Source organism: Anopheles darlingi, chromosome 2 (assembly GCF_943734745.1).
Source record: "Anopheles darlingi chromosome 2, idAnoDarlMG_H_01, whole genome shotgun sequence".
Lineage (NCBI taxonomy): Eukaryota > Metazoa > Arthropoda > Insecta > Diptera > Culicidae > Anopheles > Anopheles darlingi.
The window spans coordinates 5,277,388-5,285,000 of NC_064874.1; positions in this window are offsets into that span (position 1 = coordinate 5,277,388).

Here is a 7,613-nt window from a genome sequence, read left to right on the forward strand (position 1 = left end):
TTTACGATATAGATTTGATTTCCCGTATCCGTGTCGCTAACCATTGCTGGCTGCCATATAGACACCACCGGTTGCACCGGTGCTAGTGAGTTAAGGGGAACTAGCTTCTCCCTGCCATGGATGTGGAACACGTTCCTGAAAGTGTTCCAGGTGTAGTGTGCTGGATAAAAATTGAAATAGGCACGCCAAATTGTGAAGCTATACTGGAGAAGTAACTGAGCTGCTAAGAAAGAGATGCCTGGTAAGGTAAGGCACCATCACACCATCACAGCAACCTGGCAAGTTCCCGGGAATGCGGTAACCTACGGTTAATTTGAGACCGCAACACCCTTTTCTTATCGAAGCACCCATTGGCCCAGGCCTACTGCGGGCGGGTCGGAAACTGCGTGCGATCGTTCAGTTGCGAGGCCCTCGGTGCGCATCATAACTGCACTTGTGATGCCACCAACTACTACACTACAACATCTTCAAGCATCTTGTTGCTCAATTTTAGGTCGTCACCTTTGGCGCACGGCGGTGAAGAGAAGTGCGCCAGTTCGTTAACCAACGTTCCCAGCATTGTTTTCCGGTCTTCCACCCGTCCCCCGGGAAGGGAATGGGGAAGGGTTCTAGTTCCGGGACCGGCACCGGAGGTTGATGTTGACGCTCTGCTCCAAATTGTTAAGATCTGCAGAGTAGCAGACCTTAAGGCGGGCACTACCTTCTCAGCCCAGTCCATCCATTGCACTCGTTACTTCGGAGCTACTCGGTTGTGACACATGAAGCGGATAGCGTTTCGTTCGTACGGCTACTACTTCAACTCACTCAACGCTACTGACCTCCTCCCGGGGCCGGGCCTGGGCCCGGCACGGTCGTCTCTATAATCACTTCCACGGAAGGGCGGTAGCTGGGCTGGAGATCTTGGAGCTCATTTGTGGCAATCTTCATTATCTTTGCTGGTATATTAACCAAATTAGCTGACAATAACCTGTTGCTGGTGATTGGAAAAGCGGCCAGGCCAGGCCAGGCCAGGTTGCAGCCGCACCTTCTAATCACCCAAATCACCGCCCAGGCCCAGTTTATGCTGATGATATCGAAGGGTGACAAACCGTTTCGACGTTTTGATACCGTTTTCCTCTCCCCCAAGTAGAAGTTCTAACAAAAGGTTAAGGGATATTAAATACCCATAATCGTGGCTCGTTGGCCAAGTCCGTTTCAGATAAGCCGCCGCGCGGTGCCGGTGAAAGAAGGCAAGTTAGGCAGCTTCTTCTCCACATGTGGCCACAAATACGTGACGCATAAAGTGTCACTTGATGCATTCCCGGATTGAGGTCTTTCTATAAATAGATTCAGTCACGGCGCAGAACCTGCTTTTGCTGCCTGCTCGCTCCCTAAATGCCCCCCGAAATTCAACCCCTCCGTGAGGTGTCCCTCGACGTCACGTTACATTGTCACGATGGCCGCCGCCGCCGCCGCGTGCAACCCCGCCCCCTGGAAAGGGGTCCACGCGGAGACCGAGTCGAACGAGTTGCGAGGTGGCCGTTCCGCTTGAAACATCCCGTTATGAGGCGCGTACCACCTGACTGACTGACTGACTGACTGACTTCAGGTGGGCCCCCTCGACCTCCAAATGCTCCTCTTGCCCCCCCTCTGCCCGCGTGTCTGGTCACTGCCGCTGACACATTTTCCGAGGCATGGGGATAAGAATTAATTAGACATTTATCGGGACAGCGCTATCGTTACAAAAGGTTGGGCAGAACGAAAGCCGTGTGGCACCCTTAGCCCCCTGCCCGGCCGGGGAGAGTAGCACTGAAAACTGGAAAACAAAAGCTCAATCCCCCGCGGTGTGTTGGGTGGGGGCGCAAGGTCGCGGTCGTCGTCGTCGTCGTCGTGGGGTCTTCCATTCCATTCCAGGCCAAGCGTTTGTGATCCGTGGCAGCTTGGAAAGGCTGGACCTTGCGGGCGCACGCTCTACCTCTCTCCCTCTCTCTCTCTCTTTTCCTCCGGGCCATTCCGTTCATTCCACTTGACTCGACAACGATCTGAGAACTCGAACCTCGAGCGGTCAGTGCGGTCCAGCAACTCGCTGCAATCCCCGTTATACGCGGGTAGATTGTGTGTCCCGCGAACGCGAAAAGGCGTTTGGGAAAAATTGAATTTTGTTTTCATTTCCATCCTCTCGATCCTCCGGTGTATTGGCAGGAGGCAGGTAATTGGAAGTAATTGGAAGTTTATTGAATGTTTTGTTTAGATTTTGCAGACTCCAGGGCCCAGAGACCCCATTCTTTGTGGGCCGTTAATCATTTTGCGCCCGTCAAACCCCATCCCCCTCGATCCCGGATCCCGGACTCTCGGATCCGGGATCCCGGATTAGGGTAAATGATGTAAAGTAACCAACGGTTGTTCCTCTCGGAGCAAGAAGGCACGCCACGGCGCAATGTTTGCACAAATCCCGGGCGCATCTTTTGCGCAAGGTTCAGGTTGTTCTCAGCCCCAGGGCAGGGAGGGGCGGAACTCGCCCCAATGGTCCAGAGAATGGGAACACCGGAAAAGAATGTTTATAGATTGTTTTCACTCCTTCTCCTCCTCCTCCTGATGATGATGTGCCACGGTCCCGGCCCACACAAAGGCGCGAGGCGAAGCAGAAGCTTCAGCACGATCACCGGGAGGAGAGAAGGAGGTACCAAGGGAGCAAGTGTTAAACACCGAGCCACTCAAGCAGCAAGAAAACCGTTCCCGATGCGAAGAGGAGGAGCCCTCTGGGGACCTCTATCCGTCTCCCCGGGGCTTCGTATTGTTGTTGTTGGGCGGCATGCACACCGTACCGCCGCGGTGCTCCAGGGAACGTTCCAACTAGTAAGGAACGTTCCAACTGTATTCTGCATGCGCTTGCCCTCAAACCACCCCATATGCAAATGGTGCACCGGAACGAGATGGCGGGATTGGAATCTCCCAGATCACAGGCACGGGCACAGGGACAGGTGCCTGGTGAGAGATGGTGCCGGTACTCGCAGCACGCAGCTCGTAGTAGTAGGCTGCGTTCGCAAAAACGGTTCCCATCCCATATGGTGTCATGTCATATTTTCTAGATCGCAATGTTGGACAATGACACACACGTATGGGAGAGCGAGAGAAAGAAGGGGCGGTTATGTGAAAAATGCCAGATACGCAACCACCACCACCATCGTGCTGTGCAACGTCTTCATCGGATGGTATTGCATCGTCGTCGTCGTCGTCGTTGCTGTCGTTGAAATACGCACCTCAGCCTACTGCTTGACAGTTGGTGTACCGTTCACAGTCCCGCTCCAGGAGCTCCACACGTCATCGTCAGGCGTGTCATCGTGTGGCGTCTGTGGCGATGGAATCGATTATGGGCCAGGTGGAAGCACCCGGTGGCGCAGGTGGCATACATTGTTTGCAATACAGCACATGCCTTGTACCGCTCCTACTACGGTGTTTGGCGCTTTCTTCGATAGCGGTGTTGGAGGTATTGAAATCCATGCTCAGCATATATTCTGTGGTGTTTATTCTATACCGCATGACATAAAGCCGTACTCGCTGGAAATGAGTGAAGCTTTTGCGTTTTGCTGAACTTCTCTGGCGCTTGTCAGGTCAGGACCGGACCGTTCATCTGCCTTAACGCTTTATTGTCACCATCATCGACGTAGACAACGTCATTAGCATCACCATAAAGCATGTTGTCCCCTACGGGATGGTGGTCGTTGTATGTTAATTAATTGCCGCCAATCCGGCCACCACTCGACCCGGTGACGTTGCTTCATACTCGCCAGAAGCTGTGCTGCTGGGCGTCCGACAGTCACCCCCACGAATCTACGAATCCACGGCTCCAGCCTCGACTGCCTGACTGGCTGGATGGTATTTTTATTGGTTGACAACTTCAAATAACTTTCACCCAGACTCCCCCGGGTCACGTCCATCGGGACGTCGAGTTTTGTGGAATGAGTTCAGACCCAATGGTGGTGGTGGTGCTGGTGAACGTGCAGTGGATGACCGGTCCCGGCGGTCGGCCAGGAAAATTGCTGTTGGCATGCGGAAAACTAACTGAACCGTTCTGGTTTTGCTTCAGCTTCTCGCCTTTCCCTCTCTGCCGCGCTGGCACTCTCTCGTGTCTTGTGTCTCTCCCTCTTTACTATCTCCTCCGCTAGCCCCTCCTGACGCTGCAGTTCTGGTCGCGTAGGAAAGGGGGCTGATGATGTGGGCTGATGGTCGGTGGTTTCGCTTCGGATTCGGTACGGATCGAAGCACGAACGGCCTTCTCGCTTGGCCAGGTTTCCTTTGCCGTAGCACCAACGGGCTGCACGTCAAAGGGAATATCGGGGAGGAATATTTTCTGGATTCCGCTTTCAACCAGCGCCCTCCCTGTCGGTTCCAGCGGTCCGCACACAGCAACAACGTCGCTGAGCCTGCGCTGATGGACAGACGCTGGATGCCGCGATCGCGAGTGATCGAAGTATGACTAAATGAAAATTTTAATTCGAAAAGTGAAATAATCTAACGGTGCACCTCGATCGGTCGATCGGTCGATCGAACGATCGAACGAGTGCTGGTCAGACCGGCCCGGGGAGCGGAGCGATTTGTGCGCCCCACTAAAGACGCGTCGCTGCATTCCGCATTCCACGGTTTAATCCCTCGGCCGAAGAGGCTGTTCATAAGCAGCCAGACACACACGCGCTAACGGTTGCTTCTACATCAACAAAAGGACGCCCGAGGAGGGACGCTATCCAAATGGAAAGGCCGTGACGACTTACTCGGATGTTCGGTGCAAAAACGGATCATTAACCCATGGTGTGGTGTATGGCGATGGCGGTAGTTAACCTTGCCCTGAGCGTGAGCGAAAGGAAGAGGGACTCTCTGCGTCCTCGTTACTGGTCTCGATCTGGTAGTTGATCTTCATCACCGAAGTGCAGTGGCACTCGGCAAAGTTCAACAGGCCAATGGGAAAAACGGTAAAAACCGATTCGTTCCGACGGCCGGAGTGACGGCAAATTGGTGGAAATTCTTTGCCAAGAAGTCCACCCTAAGAAGTCCGTGCCCATTTCCCAAGTGTGTCGCCAGGGCCGGCCTGGGTCATACCGGGGCCTGGCAGTCCAGTTCCAAACCTCAATTACTCATACTCGCCCCCAGACGAGAGCAGCCCAGCGAGAGAAAGACCCACGCGAACCCGCAAGGCGATCGATGGCGGTGCGATGCTCTCGATTATGCTCTCGGATAGGCGCCGTTGGTGGGTTAGCCGTTGGCGACGGTGGAGACGGTAGTGCCACCGATAGACCCACGATCCTTCTTAGCCGCCTGGTTTTTTTAGCTTCTTCTTCTTCGTTTCCTCCTCGAGTTTGAAGATGGAACTAGGAAGTGAAAGAAGTGAAGATTCCGCAACTTTCACTGGTTCACCGAGTTTTTCGCTCGACGGGGGCACCACCGACACCACCACCCAACCTGGCCGCAACAACAACCGGTTCACCGGTCGCACAGCATCCGCAGTCCCCTCTGCCCCGTCCCGTCCCTCCAAAAACCGGTCGCTTGGTTGGTTTGTTTCATTTCGTTGCAATTGATTTCAAATGTATGTTTTGCTCTCATTACGCTCGGTGGTGGTGGTAGTGGTGGCAATGGTGGGCCCGTGGGTGGTTAGAAACGGGGCCGCGAGGTGTCCGGAGTTGGTGCCTTTCGATTGGGCCCCAGTGTCGTGGTCTTAATGGAGGTCGACCGTGAATCGCGGCAGATTGGTTGGGCGAACCATGATTAAGTAGGCCTTGGAAGGCGTTTGTTTTGTGTCCTCCAGGTGCGTCGTCGTCGTCGCCGGCTTCCGAGCCTCTAGGAGAAGATGATGAAGGGGAAAAATTATGAATTTTCCACTGGACAGCCAGACCAGACTGCACTCACCGAACGAACGCCCCTGGAAGGTGCATGACATGGCGCCGATCTGGGCATGACTGAGCAAATAGCCACAATGACCGCATCATTCCTGCGGGACCATTCGATTGGAGAGGCGGGATCTGTTTCCACTTGCGGGCAGATTGAAGCCAATTGAAAGACGAGTCCGCTGGGATGGGTGCGTCTGACGCCTCCACGCTCGCGGTGACAAAGTAAAAGTAGGAAAATGGCGGTGTTTGAAGCACGGAACGGCTTATCGGTGGCGCCCCCGAGGACTTGTCTTAGTTAGCCCCGTGGTGGCGTCCCCTTTCTTTATCCGTAATTCGTAATTCCCCGGACCACAGAGACACACACACACACAGAGTGAGAGAGAAAAATGGGAGCAAGTGTGGTTGGGGCCATGGCCATGACGTTGTGGGAGGAGGAGGGGAGGGGGACCATGGCAATTTGTAACCCGTGGGGCAGTTAGTGGCCCGGTCAGCCCCCACCTGGGGTGCTTAAAGAGCTTGTTAGTTGCCTCGTTGCTGGCGGAGGCACTTTTCCGGCAGGTCGGCCATTTGCATGCGGCGCGGCGCGAAAGTGAGTGCGCGCGGCGCCGAGCACGCAGCGTGGATCGATTGGTGGATCCGGTTTTTCCGGAAACAGGACACACACACACACACACAGTACATACGAGTGTACGGGTTTGGGTTTGCGGTGTAATTGGAGAGGCTTTGGAGACGTCTCTTTCTCTCTCTGTGTGACAATCCGCACCACGCACAATCGGCGGTGGCCTCAAATCTTAAAGACTCGTCGCCGCGTCGCGAGGTAAAAGTGATAATGCGCCCGTGCGAAGGGTGCGTTCCAGATGCGACTGCGACTGCGTTTATGGAGTTCGTATTCAGGTTAGCGGTTAGCTCTTTGGCGTTCTTTCCACGAATGCGATGCGTGCGGTCGTGCCGTGCCGTGTGCGTGCGTACACAAGGGAATGTAAATGTGGCTGGCGTTAACCGCGTGGTTGGTTAACATCCGAAAGAACGCTTGTCGGACGCTTTTCGTGATAATAAAGATAACTTTCTACTTTATTAGTTTAAGAGATTAACACGCCATAAGCCGGTTAGAAGCACCTCTGGAACCTGTGTCACCCCAGCAGAGCCCCGTCCCCCCTTCCCATTTTCATGGGGAGGCTCTCGATAACGATGAATGACTGTGGGTGTTACGGGCGAGCAACAAAGGGAATGCAACAAACGCATCCAATTGTTTCTGGCCGCATCCCGCCCGTCGAACGCTTCAGAGAGCGCGCGCGAACGGTCTCCGGTCGTTGGGATTTGCGTGATCAGCGTCAATCATGACACCATGGGACCTCTCAACCTCACAGACCTCAACAGAGCAGATGCCTTCAGCGCGCACCCCTTTGAGTCATGAAGGAATGTTGGGTTTGGCCCACACTGGCATCAGGCAGTGGAGGTGAAAATGTCTTCTACCAAGTGCGAACGCGAGGGAGCGAAGGGGTTCAAACAAAGGGGTGCCCTATGGAGTACCGACCCGGGGCCCGGGAATGCACCTGACGAGCATAAGGTGAGAATCATAAGCACACATCGGAACCTGACCGCGTGCCAGGGGCATCTTCATCAGCACCAGCATGCATGGGACGGGGGGGGGGGGGGGGGGGGTGAAGGAGCACATCAACCTGTCACAGTGGCCTATCAATTCTGTTTTTGACCTCCGTCTAATCTGACATGCCGTCCCTCCCGCCACCCTTCTCC